Source organism: Macrotis lagotis, chromosome X (assembly GCF_037893015.1).
Source record: "Macrotis lagotis isolate mMagLag1 chromosome X, bilby.v1.9.chrom.fasta, whole genome shotgun sequence".
Taxonomy (NCBI): Eukaryota; Metazoa; Chordata; class Mammalia; order Peramelemorphia; family Peramelidae; genus Macrotis; species Macrotis lagotis.
In genome coordinates, this window is record NC_133666.1 from 187,838,945 (window position 1) to 187,862,828 (window position 23,884).

A 23,884-nucleotide genomic window follows, 5' to 3' on the forward strand; every position below is an offset into this window, starting at 1 on the left:
GAGGAGGAGGAGGGAGAGAGAGAACAGGAGAGAGGGGGAAAAAATGAAGAAAATAAGGAGGAGGAGAAGAGAAAGGAGGTGGGAGAGAGGGAAGGAGATAAAGGGGAGAGAGGGAATGAGAGTGCTTCAGTAGGCGACTGAACCAAAGAAGGTTAGAATTAGAGGCGGGATGAAGGATTTTGAAGTGGTGTAAGGGAGAAGAGAGAGATACTGATGAATGACTTCCAAAATAAAACAATTCTTCTATTTTAGGCAGCCAAGTTCTTTGGTGTCCTTGTGTAACATATTAGAATGAATTTGTATTTGTAGTAACTAGGATACTAAGCCTATCACTGAAACCACAATTGTTTTCACATGCCAATGGTTCTTGTTAGGTAGATAATATCTCACCCAATTGTACAAGTGACATGCTTACATATCCGGGTCTAGCTTTTCAATATTTCCAAAAGATAATACTCATAGGCAAGCAGAAAAAAAATCCATCCATTCATGCATCTATCTCTTCACTCATTCCCCCAAACAGGCTCTGTTCAAGATAGGGGGGTGTTGAAGAAGGGTAGCATGCAGATGATAAAGGTACAGTCCCTACCTTCAAGGAGCTTAAATGGGGAGTCAAATAATTGCTGTCACATCAGTAATCTCATTACTCATGTAATTATGCAAATCTATGGCTTAGTAGTTTCATCTGGAATTCAGGTATAACTAATTTTGAGAATTTCATTAGTTTTCTCAAGGCAATTCTCTATCCCTAGATTAAAGGCTCTGTTTTGACCATTACTACACATTGAGCAGACAACTTAATTGAGCTGTTTATGCTGATACCTTGATCTGTTCCCTGAGAATTTTATAACTAATTCCGAATGTCTCTGTGAGTTAAGTGGTCCTTTCTAAATGTGCATTGCCTTGCATATATCTGCACTAAATTTCATTTGTCTTCCTACTGCCCAATTATCGAGCTTTGCTAGGTCCCTCTAGAGTGCCCTACAACTTTCCCTACTTCTAATGTCTTAGGCAGTCTTGTTCCATCAGCATATCTTCCTTATCCAAAGGCTTTTAATAAATATATAGTACTGAAAAAGGCCATATATTACAAGAACAGTTTTACTTTATGGTGGCTTAAAAATTAGGTTGTTTTTCATGAACACCTTATTGTAATGTTTCTGAACAATTTACTTCTGCCATCCTGAGCACTGAGCATAATCACACAATAATCCTCCTCTTATTATTAGTAGAAACTGTCAGTTATTATTATTATTATTATTACATATATTATTTGTATAATCCTATAATAGACAGGTATTGTGCCTGAATGGATAGACCACTGAACTTGAAGCTCACAAGAGCCTGTTTCAAATTCACATCTAACACTTGTGTGACATCAGTTATGTCACAACCTCTCTGAGCCTCAGACAATTCTGTAAAACTATAATTTAAAGAGATTGTAATCTGCATGGATTGAAGGAGTTTGCAAAGAATTCCCATACCAAGGAAATCATAGGTACTTGACATGTTGACATAAACCTGTAATAACACAACTCTGCAAATACCATTCATGGGATACATCATATGATAGATGTGTCAACAGAGATAACCTGGAGAGGTGACTAATGCTGATATGTGAAGATGTTGTTGTTCATCCTTCCTTCTTGAAGAAGACCAATTATATCAGAAGGGTAATGTCTTGACTTGCAAATGAATTGGATTTAAGTGAGGGAGAGCTATGCAAAGTCATCAGCCCCACTCAGAGTCATCAGAGTTCAGTGGAAGCTAGAGAAAGGCTTAAGACTCCTAAGCTTAAGACTCACCTTAACTTCAGAGACAAGCTGAGACAAAGACAGGTCCCTCAGATCAGAAATAGAAACATAATGGAATGGCAAAAAGGAGTTGTGGTCCTTGAAACAGGAAGTTAAGTCAATCTGCTTTCTAGTCTTACTGGGAATAATTGCCTGAAGGAAAACAGTATTTTGTCACCCAGATACTTGACCCCAGATACAAATAACCTTTAGAGAGAAACTGAACCTAGATGGTAGCCAAGAAGAAGATGTGAAGAACTCAAATCTCACCTAGAGGATAAATACAACTTTTACATCTTGCAGGTGAATTTAGTTCAAACCAACCACAGCAGAGGACCAAGGAAAATTCAAGTTAAAACTTCTATATACTGGGGTCATCAATTTCCAATGAGGCAATTTCAAAGTCTGTACAACAGCTTGAAACCCAAGGAAGAATCTTTGAAGTCCAGATAAGAAAAGATTTATTGAATCCAGGCAATCAAAGGTAAATGGGTTCCAAAAGATGAACCATTGGGACATTCAGGGAAGGTGAAAGTGCTATTGCAAGGTTCTCATAAGAATACCTGACAATCATGGCAAGAATTTAGGGAGATCAGAGAAAAGAGCTTTCTACAAATTAAAATAGTTGGTCAATAAACATTTATTAAGGTCCTACTATGTGCCTGACTGTGTTAATTTTTGAAGATACAAAAACAAAACAAACAAAAAGACAGTCTCTGATCTTGAGGAGCTTACAATCTAATGAGAATAAACAGCACATAAAAAGAAAATGAAAAGTTTACCCAGCATGGGGATATGATGAAGTTGAGACATTTCCAGACAGGTGAGAAATATGACGTGGTTGCTCTAGGTGCCCTCCTTATATGGAGGAATCTCTAAAACAATTGGAGCTAATGCTATGGATAGGTGCAACTATTCCCTGAATATTCTCACTTTTCAGAGTTCTTATGGTCTTTCAAAACTTAAGCCAGGTGTTAACTGTTCTATAAAACACCCCCTGAACTTTGTCTTTCTATTGGGCAAAAAAAGTCACAGACAAGTGCAAAAGAATACTATGAGTGAACACTTAGCTGTTGTGAATCCTCCAATTTTGGTATTCTCTCCATCCTCAAATTTATATTCCCTTATCTAAATACATGTTGTATTCCCTTTGAAAGAAAGGCCTTTGAACTAATGGACTTTAATTTTTCATCTTTGTAAAATAATAGTGCCAAGCATATAATCTTAAACAGTGTGTGGAGACTTTGTCAATGTCTGTTAAAATGATATTGAATTGAACAGATGGAAGGAAAGGATTTAAAGCTTGTCTTTGGGTCCTCCTAACTAACTACTTTATCACATGTCTAATTACCTAAAGTAAAAACTAGGTATGCTATTAAATGTCATATTGACTGTGACAAGTTTTACTTGACTACAATACAATCTGTATTCTATCTTCATACATGTTTGTTTATGGACCCTGGAATATTGCTTAAACTACATGGTGGTGAAATGTGCTTAATAGCTTTGAGTGTTGTTATAGACTGAGTGAGATTCAGGTTGGTCTTCTGGTGGTTTAAGTGTGAAATTGAAATGAAATTAAAACTCATAATTCAATCTAACAAAAGCAGATTCACTTGGCCATAGGAATGGAGGAAGGTCCAGAGTAAGGAAGGTATTCAGAATAAAGCATTAAGTTAATTGAGTGCAGCTACCAATTTGTGTTCATTCTGCTTATCTGAAGCCTCAGTTAACAAAGGATGTGAATCTTCTCCCTTCAGTATATAGGCATCCAATGACCACTGATACAATGGGGTGGGGGATCAAGGTTCCAGCCCCTCATCTCCTGGCTGTTTTATAAACAAGTGACTAGGAAGCTATGTCAGTGGCCTAGAGACTCAGTCTCCTCAAACAATTAAATCTCAAGGACAATATCAATACTTTTTAAGGAAAAATTAGACAAATATGCAAGGGGATGGGTTAGATGGGATACTGCTTCTCCCATGAATGGGCAATGATTTCATGAATGATCAGATTGCCCAGGAAAAGAGAGTGGGGCTACATGAAAAGACTTCCTCAATATATATGTGGAATAGATGATTCATTGCTAGAAAGTGAGTTGGTCTGATAAAAAATCCTGTTATTGTTAAGTACCTAGGGACTACCAGAAAAATATGTCATATGTCTTGATGAATATGGAGAAACTTCTGGGGATGCCTTTATATATTGATCCCTTTACTCCACTCACCCAGTCAATTGAATGAGTCAGCAATTAGCCTTCATTTCTGTTGTCTGAATTGCTTATCATCCTCATTCTTGGAATGAGCATGGTCCTGGAGTTCTTTGTCTGTGGAGAAAGTAAACGTAGCAAATCCCCCCAGGTTGGATAGATGAGTTCTTATCCTTCCTATTGGTGGGAAGTTATCTATATTGATGGGGTCACTCAAGTCAGCCTATTTGTTTTTCCTTTTATATGATATTAGATTGCCCATTCCCTTGACTTTGCACAGGCAGCTTCCCTAGGATAGAGTATCCCCACAGGATGCTCTATCATATTAGTTCTACCTCCCAGAATTCCTAGTTCCTTTCAAATCTCAATTCAAGCACTACCTTCCATAATAAGCTTTTCCTCTTTCCTTCATTACATTTCACCAGTTGCTAGAGCTCTTCCTCCACACGAAATATCGGTATACATTGTCCTCCTCTCCCCTTCCCCTCTCCGCCAGTAGAATGTAAGCTACTGCAATGAGGAATTATATTACTTTGTTTTATTTTTGCATTTATATTTTAGCACTGAGCGAGGAGCCTGTAGTCAATAAATGTTTTCTTAATTGAATAGGAAGTCCCATGTAATCATAAAAATATACATTTTATATATTATATATATTTTTCTTTAAAATTTACAATCACTTGGCATGGGGAAGGAGGCTATGAAACATCTTTTGACTTGGGGATATGAGTACAATTTTCCTTATTTGTCAGAATCATAATAACATCCTGAAACAAAGTCCTAGGAACTTGGTAGGAGTTGTCAGTGGCATAGGGAAAAGAAAGAACTACTTTATTGTTTGCCTCTGCTATTTCATTCATTCATTTAACCTTGGGAACATCTCTCCAATATTCCCCGCCTCTACTCTGACACTGCCACTACCCTGGTCCAGGATTTTATTACTTCACACCTAGACTCTTGTAATCACCAGCTGGTTAGTTTCCTTGCCTCAAATCTCTATCATGCCACTCTATGCTAGCTATCAAATTGATCTTCCTAAAGCACAGATGTGCCCATTCAATCAATTTCTTTTCAGTCAACTCCAGTGGCTCCCTATCACTTTTAGGATTAAAATTAAAAAATGTTCTTTTGCATTCAAAATCCTTTCACAACCTGGTCCCCTCCTATCTTTCCAGTCTTGAACCCTAATTCTCACCTTCTACTCTGTAATCTAGTGACAATAGCCTTTTTGCTCTTCCTTGAACAAGGAATGACTAGGTGTTTTCTTTGACTGTCCTCAATGCTTGGAATTCTCTCTCTCTCTCTCTCTCTCTCTCTCTCTCTCTCTCTCTCTCTCTATATATATATATATATATATATATATATATATATATATATGTATGTATGTATATAGCTGTCTATCCTAGAGGCAATGATGCAACGGATCTAGCATCAGGCTTGGAGTCAGGATGATGGGAGTTCAAATTTAACCCCAGAATCTTACAAGCTGTGTGACTCTGGGCAAGACATTTAATTTCTGTCTGTCTCAATTTCCACATGTATAAAATGGGAATAATAAAAACCTACCTTTCAGGGTTATTGAACATAGCACTCCCCTCACTCAAATCCAATTCATGTGCTTGTCATGGTATCACCTCCATGATGTTGTGGTCCTCTTTGAGAATAAACGACAAACATCATCAGAAGATTAAATGAGCTGTCTGATAGGCAATTAATAAATGCTTCCTTCCTTCCTGGACTTCTCAGCTTCCTTCAATCTCAACTAAGATCCCATCTCCTATAAGAAGTTTTTCCTAAAAGCCCCTTAATGATAATAATTCTTATCTCAACTTATCTTGTATGCATCTTGTTTATACATAGATATTTGCATATTGTCTCTCTCAGAAGACTGAACTCCTTGAGAGCAAGGACTGTTTTTTGCCTTTTTTTTGTATCCCCAACATTTTAGCAGGACCTGGTCCACACAGCTGTTACTTTAAAAAATGCTTGTTGACTGACAACATTTAGTTCATATCTACTACAAGTAACTCACTTTGCTAATGGAGACTATTTTAATAAAACCTGGACTCTGCCTTTGAGTGGTTTACAGCGAAAATTCTAATCTCTTCCCAACCCCAGTCTTATTATCTGCCACTTATTAAGCAAATAAGGCTGGATAGAACAAGAAGGATCCAAGCTTCTTTAGTTGAAGGCAAATAATTTACTCATTATGTATTTTTACATTCACCTATTTTAGACATTCGAGGCAAAAATTATTTGAAAAATCATGGATTTGTTTATAGAGATAATAAATAATAACATCTTCCCTCTCTTCAAAAACATATTGAATCACACTTTTTTAATAGCAAAAATTCTGATTATTCATTAATTAGAGAAGGGTTAGACAAATTGAGGTATAGGAATGTAATGGAATATTGTTTACTCCATAATAAATTACTAACATGGGGCAGCTAGGTGGTGCAGTAGATAGAGCACTAGCTCTGGAGTCAGGAAGACTTGAGTTCAAATCTGATCTCAGACACTTAATAATTACTTAGCTGTGTGACCTTGGATAAGTCACTTAATCCTGTTGCTTCAAAAAAGAGAAATTATTAATAGGATGAATTCAGAGAAGCATAGGAATAAAAATGTGAATAGATGAAAATTGAGAACTGGGGAAAATATACACATAATATATATAGATACATCTCTGTATATACACATATAGAGAATCTATACATATATATATATACATATATATGAATCTATAAAACACTAAAATACAGATGAACTTTGGTCAATTATAATAACCAGTCTTAGCTCTGGATCACCCAAGAGGAAACATACTTTTCTCTTTTTGGTAGAGAACTATGGGTATAAAATATTGCATATTTAACCAGAAGCAGTTACATCAATTGATTTTGCTTAACTGTTTTTCCTTTGTTACAAGGATAGGTTCATGGGGAAGCACATCAGGAAATGTTTGATATATAAACAAAAACATCAATAAAACCTAAAAATTTTAAACCCTCATTGAAGCCCTTTTCTGCCCTATGAAATTCATAAGCAATATGACTAGAAGGCATTAATATCCTTCATAGCTGCAAAGGGAACTGAATTGTCTGAAGTCTGTAGCATTAGCAGTGAAATGTATGGACAGTATTGATGCCTTCAAAAAGGATCCAGAGCTATGATTTTCCTTTGAGCTTACAGTTTGAATTTGCTTGTGCTTGATGCATAGAGTAAGCCTTTAGAAAATTATCAACAGTGTCTGAGAAGTTATTCACCTGTAAAAGATGAGCTTGGATAACTAGATTTTTTTTAAAAAGAATTTGCTTTTGGCCTACCTCATATCAACAAAACATTCATTTACTATTTTTAGTCATTTCACACCTCAGCATCTTCCCATAATATAATGAAAATGATCTATTCATCTCTTTCAAAATTGTTTATTTAGAGAAATTATTGTATACCAGAAAACAAATTCTACTACTAGATATCATCTTTTATGAAATATCCATTTTATTAGATTCATGACAATGGAAATCTCTTCCTCCTATGGAACTTGGACAGTCATAATAGAAAATAGGTGGGGGGGGAGGAATAAAGGGGGGAATATTTGTTCAAAAAGTAGGGGGACATTATAAGATATTTTGCTGGAACAGGTTTTAAAATGAAGTTTCAGAGATGAAAGAAAATAGCTGGGGGCGGAGCCAAGATGGTGACATGAAGGGATCCAGTCTTAGGAGCTCTCTGATAAAAACTCATAAACTAAGGACTCTAACTAAACTTTCGAGAGACAGAACCCACAAAGGGACCCAGTGAGGCAGTTCTCCTACTCAAGGTAACCTGGGTCAGAGGGGCAGCCCACTAGAGGGGTGGCCCCCCAGAGCAAAAGAACTTCAAGCTCCTGTAGGCAGCCCCAGGGCGCTGGGAGCCACGGCTCACAGCAGCGGGGGAGTCTCCAGAGCTGCACCCCAGGGAGCACCGGCACAAAGTGGGGGAACAGCTGGGGACCTCTGCTAGAGTGAGCACCTGGAGCCCAGCCCTCAAGGCACACAGCCAGCAGCTTGGTCTTTCACCAGCCCAGACCTGGAAACAGAAGCAGGTGGAGCTGGTAAGCAGGAGCCCCCAGGGCATGAGCCCATTGAGCTGAGGGAGGGGAGTGAAGAGAGAGAGAGATTGCCTAGCTCTGTCCTTTGCCCCTGGAACAGGACTCTGGGGCTCTGACCACATTCAGATCCTGATCCCAGTCTAGGCCCCCCCCATAGAACAACAGGGCCCCCCCCCACCTCGGCCCCGTGACAGAGGGGGGAGCTTATGGTCATTCACAGACCAGGAGGGAGGACAGAGCCTCACACACTGAGACCCTTGTGGGAGTGTCCCAAAAGCTCAGGAAGCACCCCAAACCAGGTCCAGGCAGGGAAAATGAACAAGCAAAGAAACAAGAGGAAGACTATTGAGAAATATTTTGCAAATGAGCCCAAGAAGGATCAAAATACTCAGTCTGAAGATGAGGAAGCACAAGCTCCTGCATCTAAAGACTCCAAGAAAAAACAGAAATTGGGCTCAGGCTATGATAGAGCTCAAAAAAGACTTTGAAAATCAAATGAGGGAGTTGGAAGAAAAACTGGGAAAAGAAAGGAGAGAGATGCAGGAAAAACATGAAAATGAAGTCAGCAGCTTAGTCAAGGAAATCCAAAAAAATGCTGAAGAAAATAGCATGCTAAAAACCAGCTTAGGTCACATGGATAAAACAGTTCAAAAAGTTATTGAGGAGAAGAATGCTTTAAAAAGCAGAATTGGCCAGATGGAAAAAGAGATAAGAAAACTCTCTGAGGAGAACAAATCCTTCAGACAAAGAATAGAATTCAGGGAGATTGATGAATTTGCCAGAAATCAGGAATCAATACTTCAAAACCAAAAAAATGAAAAATTAGAAGAAAATGTGAAATATCTGATTGAAAAAACAACTGATATGGAAAACAGACTTAGGAAAGATAATTTGAAAATTATTGGAATACCTGAAAGTCATGATCAGGAAAAGAGCCTTGACATCATTTTCAAAGAAGTGCTACAGGAAAATTGCCCTGATATTCTAGAAGCAGAGGGCAAAATAGAAATGGAGAGAATCCACCAATCCCCCCCGAGAAAGAGATCCCAAAAAACCAACCCCCAGGAATATTATAGCCAAGTTCCAGAACTCCCAAGTAAAAGAGAAAATATTACAAGCAGCCAGAAGGACACAGTTCAAATATCGTGGAGCTGCAGTCAGGATCACTCAGGACTTAGCAGCAACTACATTGGAAGCTCATAGGGCTTGGAATACAATATACCAGAAGGCAAAAGAGCTTAGAATGCAGCCAAGAATGAACTACCCAGCAAGGCTGAATGTCCTCTTCCAGGGAAAAAGATGGACTTTCAATGAACCAGGGGAATTTCAAAGGTTCCCTTTGGAATGGCCAGAGCTGAACAGAAGGTTTGATCTTCAGATACAGGACTCAGGTGAAGCATGGAGATTGGAGGAGAGGGGGGAAATATGAGGGACTTAATGAGGATGAACTGCATGTATAGAAAAATGATACTGATAATATTAATATGAACCATCTCAGTTAATAGAGCAGGTAGAGGGAGCTTTTATAGTTGAAGCACAGGAGAAAGCTGAATTCAAAGATAAAATATGGTGTAAAAATGGAGTCAGTAGGAAAAAAAGGGAAATGGAATGGGAGAAAGAAAAAGGAGAGGGGGAATAGTCCAAGATATTTCACATAATAAGATTTTTTTTATTAAAATGAGCTATTGCAGTGATATGGAAGGGGGGGAGGCAAGGGGGAATGAGCGAACCTTTGTTCTCATCAGAGATGGCTAGGAGAGGAAACAGCAAATATACTCAATGGGGTATAGACATCTGGAGTAAGAAGGAGAGGGGAGCAGGGGGAAGGGGTGGAGATGTGAATAAAGGAGGAGTGGATGGACCATGGGGGGACAGTGGTCAGATATAACACATTTTATTTTTTACTTCTTGCAAGGGGCTGGGATTGGATGGCCTGCCCAGGACCATAGGGCCAGGTGGATTCTGGGCCTAAGGGGTGGTATGGGGGCTCAGGGCTTCTTGGCCCCAGGACCAGGGATCTGTCTGCTGTGCCACTCAGCGACCCTACAGCAGAGTCAGAGTGAAAGGAGAGAGAAAATATAGTACATGGTAGTGGAGAAAAAAAAAAAGAGGCAGTTGCGATCAGCAATGGCAACGTTGGAAAAATATGGAAGTAACTTTTGTGATGGACTTATCATAAAGAATGTGATCCACTCACGACAGAGTTGATGGTGTTGGAACAAAGACTGAAGCACATTTTTTGTTATTATTATTTGTGGGAGGGTGCAGGGCAAGTGGGGCTGGGTGGCCTGCCTGGGGCCACATAGCAAGGTGATCTTTGCATGTCTGGGGCCGGATTTGGACCCAGGTGCTCCTGGCTCAAGGGCCAATGCTCATCTGCCACCCAGCCACCCCTACTATTATTACTATTTTATTTTATTTTGGGTCTTTTTTTTCCCTTCTTTCTGGTTTTTGCAGGGTAGTGGGGATTGGGTAGCTTGCATATCACATGGCTGGGTGATTATTGGGTTTAAGAGGCTGGATGTGGACTTGGGCGCTCCTGGCTCCAGGGCTGGTGCTTCGTCCATTGTGCCACCTGGCCATACCTACAATTATTACTATTATTTTTTTATTTTAATTTTTTTTCTCTCTCTTCTTTACTTTTTCGCCCAAGCAAGTCTATCTATATTCAAGGGGGGAGGGGTATTTTGTTTACTTGTAAACAAGTATATTTTATTAATGTAAAAAAAACATTTGTACAAAATGAGAATAAAAAATAAATTTAAAAACAAAAGAAAGAAAATAGCTAAATGACTTCCTGTCTCATTGGTATATTTATGGTATAGTTTATATACACAGATAAACTGCTTAACTCTGGTTTTTCTGAGGTGTTCAGTCAGAAATTAAGATTGGAATTTTGGAACAACTGACAATACTAATACCTTTAATCAAATTCTTTCCCTCTCCATGTCACCTTCCTCTGTCTCTGCTTCTGTCTTCCTGGATGACTCACACCAGACCAGTATTTTTTCACTCTCCCATTTAGTCACAGAGTTTCACAATCTAAGAGTTGCAAATGATTTTCGAAGTTAATAAACCCAAACCCTTCCATGAAGACCCCTTGTGAAAGGGAACCCACTACCTCCTAATGCAGCTCATGACCCTGTTTGCTAGGACATTTTTGCTTACATCCAATTTAAATCCATCCCTATTCAACTTCCACCCACGGCTACTGGTTCTGCCCTTGAAAACCAAGCAGAAAATGTGTAATCCCTTAATTTTTTCTTTTTTTTTTTTTAAGATAAAACACCTTCAATTAATTCTTACATGGCAAGGTTAACTACTTTGGTCATGCTATTCTAGATATTAGTTTGTCAATGTACTTCCTAAAATGTGACACTCAGCATTGAATATTATACACTAGATATGGCCAGATGAGAGCATTATATAGCAGCAGTATTATCAACCACTTTTTTTTTTTTTACTTTCTTATTGGTTTATCACATTCTGGCAGGGGTCGGGCCATGATTTCCATTTTGCACTGACTAAAGAACAGGGAGTTGCTTTCAGTTTCAAGAAAGTCTGAGATTAAGTCCTGCTTTTGATAGGACAACTGAAGATAGTGAAAAAAAATTAGGTTCAGGCAGTTTGTGAATGAGAAAGGAGAGATAGTTATAGAGCAATAGATTGGCAAGAAGGGTGGATTCCATTAGAGGTTTTTTGTTTAAGTATGGGGAGACTAGGGAGTATTTGTAAGCATCAGGGAAGGAAATAGTAGGTGGAGATTGGTTGAAGATTAGAGGGGGGATGATAGTTGGGGCAATCTTCTGGAGAAGACAGAAAAGAATGGGATCAAAGGTTTAAGAAGAAGGGTTAGCTCTTTATCAGAGACTAAAAGAAAAGAGTAGAGAGTAAAAGATGATGTCATGGTGTTAGGAGATGTTTAAAGGGAAGAAAAAAGCTCATGGAGAATGACCTCAATTTTCTCAGTAAAGGTCTCAGCAAAGTTCTTCAACTAAGAGAGGGTTCAGGAGAAGACTGAGAGAAGAAGAGGTGTGTGGTAATTATTGCAGAATAATATAGAAAATCAATTATGATATCAAAAGGCAATTAAAGAAAAAGAAAGTCCCACATGGATACAAATATTCATAGCGGCTCTTTTTGTGGTGCCAAAGGATTGGAAACTGAGGGGATGCCCATCAATTGGGGAATGGTTGAATAAGTCATAGTACACAAATATGGAGGAATACCATTGTACTGCAAGAAATGATAAAGAGGACAGTTTCAGAAAAATGTGAGAAGACTTATATGAACTTATACAAAGGGAAATGAGCAGAATAATATACATAGTAACAGTCATATTGTAAAGATAAACTATTGTGATAGACCTATTAATGCTGATCAGTACTATGATCCATCAGAATTCCAAAGGATACATGATGAAAGTTTACCTTCAGATAGAGAACTAATGGACTCAGAATGCAAATCGAACTATTTTTTTAAAGTATTATTTTTCTTGTTCTTTTATTCTCTCTCCTTTCTCTTTCTCTCTCTGGAATGTGACTAATATGAAAGTGTTTTGTGGGACATTATATGTATAATAGATAATCATATTTCTTGATACTTATTATATATTTGAAATCATACGAAATCATATTTCCTGATAATCATTGTATATATGAAAGGACACAAAAAATTTTTGCACTAGTCATTCTCCTCACCCCTCAAAAAGGAGTAACTAGATGGCACAGGATCTGAAATAAGTAAAACTTAAGTTCAAATCTGACCTGTGTGACTCTAGGAAAAATCACTTAACCCCATTTGCCTCAATTTCCATATCTTTATAATGAACCGGAGAAGAAATTGGAAAACCATTCCAATGTCATTGCCAGGTGAGGAAACTCTCTCTACCAGTGTAAGTTGGTACGTTTTCTGCATCATGTATAGAGAAGTGACAGAATGCTAAGAGTTTAAATGATCAAGCATCACAAAATCAATATGTATCGTAAGTAGGACTTCATTCTGCAGTAGAGGAAATATTAGAGAAATATATTATGCAAAATATTACTTTCTTCTGTGCTGATCTTTCACATCCTGTGGACATCTTCCAAGTCATAGATGTCTGGGCACAGAGAAATTCTGTAATTTTCTTTTTGTACTGGAAACAAATCTTGCAATTTTTTTGTTTTGTTAAAGTGTTTTTCCACTCTGGGTATTCATGCTCAGTGCACAGTAGTTGCTACTTATTCGCAACAGACTCTACCTCACATCAGGTGTTGACTGTTCCTAAAACTACTTTTGTTCCTCTTTTGCTCCCTGCTCAGCTTTTTTCCCCTCTCTTTCTACATGATTCAGCTGTGTAGTAAACTGCCCCATTTCCTTTTCTTTCTCCAAGCTGGACCCATGTGATACCAGCTCCATGTGGCTGGATCCATGATGATCTAAGCCCAGCCACTGTCTCATGGCTGTTTCCCTTTCTTTGCTGTCTTTGCTCAGCTTGTATCTGTCTCTTCTTTTCTTAATCTTACTATCTTCTTAAAAACTGTCTTTACTTTGTTAAAGAACTTATGAATTTTTTGTCATAACTTGCAAACTTTCTGTAGTAGCCTGAGCAAACTGGGAAGTAAAGTCTATGACATTTTAAAATTTTCCTGTCAGAGAGTCTGGTGATTTCTTCACCCAAAAATGAACCACAGTTGTCTCTCTGGATTTTCCCACCCCAGTTTCTCTGGCAACAAACTCTATCTATTATGATACATTGCCTTTCAAATAGTCAATTTTTGAAAATTAAATGGAAGTTAGAGTTTATTGAACATTGGAGAAAGGGTTCAGACAAAACAATAGTGGATGAGACAAGCTCTGCTGATGAAGACAGGTGAATAGAATGTTCTCCATCTGATGCCCCTTAGAGGTTTCTACCATGGTTTTTAACACTTGCTCTAGTACTTCCCAGACCTACTATTCCTGCTATTCTTAACCATATCTAACTTTTTAAAATTAATGTTTTATTTTATTTTTCCAATTACATGGTATGATGGTTTTTCAACATTCATCCATTTGCAAATTCATTTTTCTACTACCCTCCCTTACCTCTCCCCTCCCCTTGGTGATGAAGAATTTTATAAAAATTGTACATGTACATTTTTGTTTAACATATTTTCATATTGTTCATTTTGTTTAAGAGGAATTAGGACTAAGAGGAAAGAAAGAAAACCATGAGATAGGAAGAAAACACATGAGCAGTTTAAAAAAAAGTGAACATAGTATACATTCAAATTCCATCTTTTTCTTGCCCTCTGGAGATGGATAGCACTGTTCATAACAGGTCTCCCAGAGTTATCCTTGCTCTTTGAACTGAACCCTTTTCTTCAAAAAAAATTTTTTTTTAGGTTTTTGCAAGGCAAATGGGGTTAAGTGGCTTGCCCAAGGCCACACAGCTAGGTAATTATTAAATGTTAGAGGCTGGATTTGAACTCAGGTACTCCTGACTCCAGGGCCAGCACTCTATCCACTGCACCACCTAGCTGCCCCTGAACCCTTTTCTTTAGAGGCATAATAATCTCATTGTTTCACTAACACTATCCTCATTTGTAGCTATTTCACTTGTATTATTCCCCCAATTTGTCACTACACCTTGATTTTCCTCTCCATGTTGTTAAATCCTAACCATAATTAAAGGTTCAGGTCAAATTCTACATCTTCTATGCAGCCTTCCTAGTTTTTTTCCAATCCATAGTTAATATTCCTATTATTACCAATTTTGGTACTTGTGGCATCATAGATAATAGGTGGTAAGTTTATAGATTATTAGAGTTGAAAGGAACCTTGTATTTAAACTAATCCCTTATACAAATGAGAAAACTGAAGCCCAGAGAAGTCACCATTGCAAAGTCACACAAACATGTATCTCTATCCTGTCTTCCCACTTCTTTTAGGAGACAGCATGGTAGAGAGCAGTGGTCTTTAAGTTGGGGGGATCAAGGTCCTCTGTAGGTCTTACAACCATGGTCTGACCCTTAGGGATGTTTATTCAACCAATAAGGGAGTAGGACTAAAGGATTCTTCTTCTACTGCCTGTGTTAGGCAAACATGAACCTTGTCTTCAAGACAAGTATACCTAACTTCATCCTCAACACTCACCCAGTCCTTCCTCTCTCTACTGTACAAATTCCCACCTTCTCCTTTTCTGTACCTGGACTCTGGACTTGAGGACAATTATTTCCTAGCTCACTCCCCAAGCACCCAGAGCAGTGGCTACATGGAAACTACTGGTAAAATCTTCCTTCTCAGTAATGTTTAACCAATGTCCCCCAGATTATTTTGGGGTACAGCAAATATCCTCTGACAATAGTGGAAGAGAGAAAGAACCTCTCTTCCCCTCTTTTCATTTTGGATGAAATACAATATAGCATATGAAAGAATTATTTACTATATATATATATATATGTATATATATATATATTAGATATTATATAATCCCCTACCCTAAATCTGCTCTTCATTGAAACCCTTACTACTGTAAAATGGGTTCCATTTTCTCTTCTGGTGTCATTTTGACTCCTTTCTCTCTTATCCAATCGGTTGGCAAATCTTATCATTTATACTTCAGCAGTATCTCTAATTGCCATTTCCCTCTATGCTCATATATATATATATATATATATATATATATATATATATATGTATGTATGCGTGTGTGTGTATGTATGTATTATATAACTTACCTCTTAATTAGTCTCTACCTCCAATCTCTTAACTCCCCAATCTATCCTTCACATAGTTACCACAGTTTTTGAAGTTCAGTTTTGACTGTGTCACTCCCTTACTCAATAAACTCCAAAAGTTCTCTCTGATTCTAATATCAAATAGTAATTTGTCAATGTCATCTTTTTCAAATTTTCCTTTTTTTGGGGGAGTATAAGGCTACCTCTTATGCCTTTAAGCCTCCCAGGACCATATCTAGTCATCTTGTTTCATTCTGATCACTGGGCCCATATGATTTCTGAGGAGAAAGTGAGGCTGATAACTTAGCAAGTCCCTTCTCCCTCATTTAAATCTGATCCATTTGTTTGTCATGGCATCATCTCCCTGATATCAGAGTCTTCTTCAAGAATGAAGGACAAACATCATTAAATCCAAATCACTCTGGATCTTACTGATTGGTCAATAAGAGCTCCCAGTCCAAGCTTTACTTATTGCTTGGGTCTTGATGACTCAGCATGAGTGTAAATTGCAAATGTTTCTGTTTGGGTCAGAAACCAAGGGTTTTCCCTACCCTGATTGATTCTTTTGTGAAGATTATCTTGTGCCTCAGTTCTTACCTAGCCTTTAATTACTGAATGGGTGTTGCATCAGACAAAATTGGGTCCTGGGAAAGTCCTTAGCTTAGTAGACCAAAGACCCCCATTGGAACCTGGTCATTGCCAGTCATCCTGACCTAGGACTTCAATGCCTGGAAGAGAGATTTAGGCTGATGACTTTGGCTTAAATCCAATTCACTTGCAAGTCAAGACATCTCTCTCCTGATGTCATTGGTCTTCTTTGAGAAGGAAGGATCAACAACAATAAGAATTTCTTGAACACAGATAAACGAATCCTGAGACAGATGACTCTAGCCTTGGTTGCTACCTCATAAACTTGAGTATTTAGGGTATTTATGACTGCTATTTGCCCCTAGAAGGTCAGGTACATAGTAACTGCTCTGGGAGTAGGAGGTGGCTACTGTCAGAAGAATACTATGTAAAAGGGCTGAAGCAGCCCGAGTCATGTTCTGGTTTGCCAGAAGAATTCTGGCATGAGTTTCTTAGATGGTGAAAGTCAGAGGTAAAAAGGATTGATTCTAGAAGTTTTCTGAAAGTTTTTGCTCCTGGAAATACATAATAGGAGTGATGTTATATATTTTTAGTATTTATCAATGTAAACTGATGAACTTTTCGTATAGTAAACATTTTATTGTGGAGTAAATGAATAGCTGCCCTATTCCAGATATCTAGTATTTTAACATTGAATGACTTTCTGGTAGACAACCTCTTTTTACAGGAGACCCTAAACATGCCTATCCTTATGCTTTATTTAAGAGATTATCTCAGGTCATACATAATGGGGAAACATTATGATCAAAAGACATTGAGAAAAACCTGGTCTCCTTTCTTTGGAGTCAGTCTTCCACTTGAATCTAGAGTAGAAACCCCATGTTGGAGGGTGGAGCCCCTTGGATCTCAGGTAATACTTATATTATTCTTTTATCTGGCAGACCACATTCCTTTTTTTGAATTCAAATTGAACTTAATAATAAGTATTACACAGATTACCATTTAATTATTCTCTATTTCATTTTTGAGGCAGCCTGGCATAGGTATTAGAGTCAAGAGAGATCAACAGCACCAGCTGTGACCTCACTTTCCTTATCTGTAAAATAAGGATAAGTATGGTACTTGTTAGGAAGATAAAATGAGGACAATTATTCTGGAACTTTATAAGGATGTTTCAAGAACCAGAGAAGTAATCTTCCCCTCTGTTCCATGTGTAACCTTATTTAGTTGTTGACTTCTCCAATTAGAATGTAAACTCCTTGAGGACAGAGGCTATTTTTATCTTTCTTTGTATACTCAGCCCTTAGCATACAGATGCTAAGAATAGGTGCTTAATTCATGCTTGTTGATGGATTAAAAGATGCAAAGAACTTTGTAAACCCTAAGGGATATATATATATATATATATATATGTATATATGTTAGTTATTAGTTATTAATTGTCATAGTAATAATGATAATGATTTTTTGAATTGCTTCCCAGCTAGACTCTAAGCAAACTTGAGGGTTGAGACTCATTTGACACTTTTGACTCCCTTATAGCACTGGACTCATAGTAACTGATTATAATGTTTGTCTCTAATACAGAAAAGAAGATTACAATATTTCTCTCTGCCCAGAGAAGATATAGCAGTTCCCCTACTATATTTAGATGAAATCATATTCCCTTCCAGATCTAGTATTCTGGAATTCTGAAAGTGCTCAGTATACTTGTCAATGGAGTGATGAAAAATCAAAAAAAGACAAAAAACTCAAACCCACAAATGTACCCAACCAAGTCTAGTATATACTCTATTTTCTTATTACTATCATCTGTGATTCCTGAAGAGTGCTCTTGTAGGTGAACATTTTTATATTCCTATACTATACATTTAAGGCACCATGCATCTCGACAATCGGGTTCCATGTTAGAGAAAGCATAATTCTGGTACAGTTACTTGAATTTATAGATGAGTTGCATTCCTTTTATCATGAATTTTCCCTGTGTCAGACAAATCCTCATATTATCCTTCCTTTGCTCATGAAAACTCTGTGAATGATTGATTCATGAGAGGGCAAAGGCAAGGGGGGGGGGACTCCCTTTCCTAAGTACTCTTATTGTCATATGGAATGGGGCTGGGTAAAAAAGAAAATGATCCTCTATAGTCTTTCCTTAGACATCCTGATTTGTTTGGTTTGACCTTCCATACCCTATTCCTGCTTTCTAACCACTGACTCTTCTGCTACTTCCTATAATTCAGTTTGGGGTGCTGAAGTTTACAATCCTATTATGGATAAGGACTGATAGAGGTAGCTTTTGTCCATCTCACAGTTCATGCAATTTATAAAATATTTTAGGAATTCACTTTTATCAGGATGTAGAGTGCTTCCCACCTGATGGAGAAGGAATGTACTATATTAACATCTCTGTATCACTGGAATTGGTTTTCTCAGAGAGAAATCTAGGCTCTTGGGAATGGATTATCTGAATGTAGCTTATAACCTTCAGGCAGAGTTTTATCAGAAATCATAAAGATATTGTTGGGGTATGTAGGGAGTTGCTTCCAACTAACTGAAGTCCATTGGCTGTTAAAAGTGTTGCAAGTGCCAGCCTGCCATACAAGTCTGGCATTGAACACAATAGGTTGGATGCCACCATTGGCACTAGATTTTTGCATCTATTGCCAAAAGGGCTTGAGTTTCAACATGTTAGGAGATTGGTAAAAGTTTGAGAACAAAACTTTGCAGGCATACCTTAGGATAGGCCAAAGAAAGTCTACTAGTTTGGGCTGTAAGGAAAAATATCACCAGAATGTGATTTAATTTAATTCAACTGACATTTATTAAGTATTTGCTCAGTACAATTAGGCTGAATACTGGTAATATAAAGAGAAATAAGGGAAGGAATCTTCCCTAAAGGAACTTGGAATCTAGCAAAGGAGATAACTTGTATTAGTCAGTCAACAAGCATTTATTAAACACTTACTACATATCTGTGCTAATTCCTGAGAATATAAATAGAAGCAGAAAGATAGTGTCACATTATGGATTCCATTCTAATGGGGGGGGGGGGCAGATAACCTCTAAAAAGAAGCTGAAAAGGTCCCTTAACAAGGGGATATGGTAGAGAAGTTAAAGCCCAATGAGAAATGAAGAAATGGTGGACTGGCTTGGTTGTTCTTAAATAGAAGTTCTGGGAGGAGTCATTCAATCTGAGGAAGGGGTCCCCAGGAGTGGAGGATATTTCTTAGATGTGAATTCTAGGGTCGAAGTGATCTTCCAGGATGAAGAGTTTTCTAGGGCATGGCGGAGAAGTCTGGAGCATAGTTTAGTAAGAAATGAGGATTTGAGCAGGAATAAGCAGAAATTTGAAAAGATTTTATAAGCAAAATCAATACATTTAAAATAAGAGAACCATTTATCTAGGAAAAAAACTTTGCACCAAACTTCTCTAGTAAAGATATGATATTCAAGATATCGAATTCAAATGTATAGGAATAATAGCTAACCCTCAATAAAGACTGTGAACAGACTGCTCTCAAAGTTATATTATATTATATGAAAAAATGTTCCAAATCATTAATAGAGAAATGAAAAAAAAAACACCTGAGATTCCATTTTAAATTTATCAACTTGTCAAAGATGAAAACAAAAAGGAAAACAACAACCGTAGGGAGGATTTGGGGAAGACAAGAACACTGGTATTCTGTTGGTGGGGCTATAAACTGGTCTAGCCATTTTGGAAAGTCATTTGGAACCATGCCCCCAAAGTCACTGAACTGTGCTTACCCTTTTATTCCTAAGTAATACCATTCCTAATCCTATACCCCAAAGAGATCAAAGAAAGAGGAAAATTATTCATATTTACAAAAACTTTCATGGCAATCCTTTTTTGTGATGGCAAAGCACTAGAAACTAAGACAGTATCCCTTAATTGTAGAATAGTTAAACAAATTAGGATATAGGAATTAATGGAATATTATTACACTGTAAGAAGGGATGAAACAGATGGTTTTTAAAGAATCCTGAGAAGACATTTATGATCTGATGCAGTCAAGTAGGCAAAATGCAGAATAAAAAATTAGACAGAAATAAGTAGAATTCAGTGAAGTTCAGCAAATATTTATTAAACACCTTAATATATTCCTGATCCTGTGTCAGCTATAGAAAATAAAAACTAAAATAATTCTCACCCACAAAGAATTCATATTCAGCTATGGGGTATTTAATAAGTAATGACCACAAGAAAGGTCAAAATAATTTATTTATATAGTGTTTTAGAGTTTAAAGCATCCAGGTGGTATGGTAGAGCATTGGGTTTGGAACTGGTAATACGTGAGTTCAGATACTCCCTCAAATATTTGCAAGATGTGGAACCTTGGGCAAGTCATTCTCTTATATCTTTATAAATATCTATAAAATGATGTTAATAATAGAAAAAACTTCACACAGTTGTGAGAATCAAGTGAGATAAAACATATAAAGTGCTATATAAATATTGTTATTATTATTATTATTATTTACAAAAGGGTTTCCTTAGAGCATCTCTGGCATGTAGTTGGCACAAATATTACTAATTTAGAGATGGGTCTCTGAAAGGTAAGTGACTTGCCCAAGGCCACACAGCTAATAAATGGGAGTACCAGGGCCCTAAACTCAAGTTCATTACTCTGCCTGAAATATGACATTGCCTACAAGGATGGTATATGAGATCCAAATATGAAACCAGAGGAGCACTGTGATTTTTCAGAGGTGGTGAGAAATTTCATATGCTCCTTCGAAAGACATGTTTGTGAGCTGATCTTGGGTGAGAGGAACAGAACCAGAAGAGCATTGTACACCCTAACAGCAACATGGGGGTGATGATCAACTTTAATGGACTTGCTCATTTCATCAATGCAATAACCAGGCACAATTTTAGGGTACCTGCAATGGAGAATACCATCTTTATCCAAAGAAAGATCTGTGGTGTTTAAACAAAGACTGAAGTCTATTACCTTCAATTTTTTTTAAAAAAGTGTCTTATGAACTACATAATTTTGCTATGTCTAATATTTTATTTTCTTCTCAAGGATATGATTTCTCTCTCAACACATTCAATTTTAATGTATAGCATAGATACAATGTAAAGATTATCAGTCTGCCTTCTGTGAGGGGGTGGGGGGGAGGAAGGGAGGGTGAGGGGAAAAGTGTAAAATTCAAAACCTTACAAAAATGATAGGTAGAAACTGCTATTGTATATAATTGGAAAACAAAATATTAAAAAAGCCATGTTTGAGAATTCATAATGTTTCTCTATATAGTTTGTGGATGACATATCAATAATAAGAAATGGAAGAGAGGTTCAAGGCCTGGATAAAAGACTCCCAAATATTCAAATGTAATTTGAGAGTTCCCTTCAACAAGGCAAATTTTAACTTATTCATGTTTACCTATTCTTTCTAACATGGTCTGTGTCCTTCCAAAAACTCTCCACTGGATGTCTGCCCAATGTGCAGGTTTTCTTTACTTTCTCTTGATATCATAAGTGTATTAGTGGAATACTCTGGCCATTCAACTGTCATCCCTCTCTTGTCCACATGACCAATCAATCAATCAAGTTCAATTCTATTTCTCATGAAACCCTTTGATGACATAGTTTTTTTTGCTTCTTTAGAGCACCTTAATGGTTGGGTCTGCTCACATCCATCATGTGCCTTCCCATTGTGAATATAATGTTCATCTTATTTCTTTGGAAGCAGTGATGCTCCAGATCTCTCCACTATACTGTTATAGTGAGCTTAGAGTCAATACAATCCTGGTCATAGTTTATTGTTCATTTTTAGTGTCTTTTTCAGATACGTATACTGTTGGACAAACTATACAGTGTCCATTCAGATGCATGTTAAAATTAGGGCAACAAACAATTTTCATCCATTTGGTCTTTCCTGTGTAGATAAATAGGTCAACTCCTCTTAGTGATTACAGATCTCCTCCAGGAAGATCTGCAAAGCCTTGGCATTTGACGCGATGAAGAAAATGTCATCCACAAACAAGAGCATCTGGACGAACAGCTAAGTCCTTGCAGTCATCATCCTGGGAAGCCACCTCTATGGAGATGTGACCTGCCAAATGTGGGTTGTTCCATTCCTCAAATCCTCAGCAACCACAGATGCTAGAGACCAGAAAAGAAAGTCCTTGGCATTGCCAAACTATTCAGAATCAAAAAGAGATTTTATTTTAACAGTGGAAGTAGCACTAAAGAAGATACATTGCAGCTGTGCTCTAAGCACCAAAGGACCTTTCCATCTGACTTGAATTTGAAATATCCTCTGTTGTTTCTCCCATTAGAATGTAAGTGCCTCATTTCCAAATGATAAATGGTCAAAGGATATGAATAGGCAGTGTTTGGAAGAAGAAATCAAATCTGTCAATAGTAAAATAAAAAATGCTGTAAATCACTAGTAATTAGAGAAATGGAAATCAAAAACAACTCTGATGTACCTCCTTATACCTATCATGTTTGCTAATATTACAGCAAAGGTAAATTACAAATGCTAGAGAGGATATGGGAAAATAGAAACACTATTAATTATTATTGAAGCTGTGAACTAGTTTAACCATTCTGAAGAGAAATTTGGAACCACATAAACAGAAAACACTCTAAAGCTGTGCATACCTCAAATAAAAAGGAAAAGGACCAATTTGTGCAAAAATATTTATTGCAGCTCTTTTTTGGGGTGGCAAAGGATTGGAAATTAAGGAAATGTCCATCAGTTGGAGAATGGCTGAAAAGTTATGGAATATGACTATGATAGACTACTACTGTGCTATAAGAAATTATAAAGGGGGATATGGTTTCAGAAAAACTGGGAAGATTTATATGAACTGATACAGAGTGAAGTGAGAACCAGAGCAATCTGCACAAAAGAATAGCTATTTTGTAAAAAAGAATCAATTGTGAAATACAATGATTCACCACAATACTAAAGGACTCAAATATAAAGTGCCTATCTGTCTCCAGACAGAAAAATGATGAACTCAGAGTATAAATTGAAGCATATTTCTCCCATTCTTTATTTTTCTTGCCTTTTTTTGGAACATTGCTAATGAGGGAAATGTATTTTGTACAACTGTGTATTATGGATATTATATTTCTTGCCTTCTATATGGGTTGGAGAGGGGTGAAGGAATGGTGAGAATGTGGAATTAAAAAAAAATTTGAAAATAAAAATTTAAAAAATGTGAGATGCTTATGAATAGCGATTGTATACATTTTCTATAGGTATCTCCAATGCTTAGCACAGTACTTTGCATATTGTTGTTGTTGTTGTTTGGTTGTTTTCAGTTATATTTGGCTCTTTGTGAGCCCTTTAGGTTTTTTTTTTTGATAAAGATACTGGAGTGATTTGTCATACCCTTCTTCAGCTCATTTTTAAACGTAAAGAAACTGAGGCAAACAAGGTTATAAGTGATCACATATCAAGTAAGTATCTGATCCTAGATTTGAACTCAGATCTTCCTGGTTCCAGGTTTATTA